Below are 1,038 nucleotides of genomic sequence, written 5' to 3' on the forward strand. Positions count from 1 at the left end.
CGGCGCGCCCCCGGCGGCCGGGCTTTTCTCGTCTCCCCCCCCACCCCTCCCGCCTCCCCTACCCCCGCCGCCGCCTTCCTCTTCAGGGACAGCGCCTCAGCAAACGGCGCTGCGCGCGGCGCGGAACCTTTATCGGGGCGCCGCGGGGCAAAGGGGGAGGTGGCCGGGCGCACCCCTGGAGCGAGGCATGCCGGGAGCTGTAGTTCACCCGCTCAGAGAGCCTGCGCGCCGCGCGGGGGGCGCCGGGAGCTGTAGTCCCGTGAGGCGGCCGGGCCTCCCGTGGGGGGGACCCAGCGCGCCGGGCCGCCCTCCCGCGGCTGCCGACCCCTCTCCGGGGCCTCCGCCCACCCCCGGTCAGCCTGGGGCAGGCGGGGGCCGGCAGGGAGGGGCGGGGGGTCTCGGGAGCAGCAGGCGGGTGACAGCGGCCGGCGGAGCCCTCGCCCGGAGCCACGCCCGCACCGAGGCAAAGCGGCGGCGGAGCCTCGGCCGCGGCGGGACGGCCCCGCCGCCCGGTCAGCACCGCCGGGCCCGCGGAGCTGCGGCGGGCTCCAGCGCGGGGGGGCGAGGAAAAAAAATAAAAAGATTAATTGCAATCAAAAAATATATTTAAAAAGGGGAAACAAAAGGCGAAGCAGCGCCCCGGGGCAGGGCAGCGGCCCGCCGGGGCGCCGCTCCGTCTCCGCGCTGCGCGGACCGGCTCGGCCGGGGGCGGCGGGCCCGGCAGCACCGCGCGCCGCGACAGCTCCGCGCCGCCGCCGCCAATCGCCGCCGCCGGCCCCGCCCGCCGCCCGTCGCCATTGGTCAGCGCCGCCGCCACTCAGGCCCCGGCGGCGGCCGCGCCGGGGATGCCGATGCCGATGCCGGCGGGCGCGGAGCCGCCGCGGCGCGGAGCCGCCGCCCGGCCCGGGCACGGCGGGGCAGGCGCGGGCGGGGCGGGGGCGCGCAGCCCGCGGGCCCCGCAGCGGCCGCCCGGGCGCCGCCCGCCGCCGCCGCCGCGGCCGTAGGCGCCCCCGCTTCCCGGGGGCACGGCGCACCGGT

The sequence above is a fragment of the Gavia stellata genome, chromosome 30 (genome assembly GCF_030936135.1).
Source record: "Gavia stellata isolate bGavSte3 chromosome 30, bGavSte3.hap2, whole genome shotgun sequence".
NCBI lineage: Eukaryota > Metazoa > Chordata > Aves > Gaviiformes > Gaviidae > Gavia > Gavia stellata.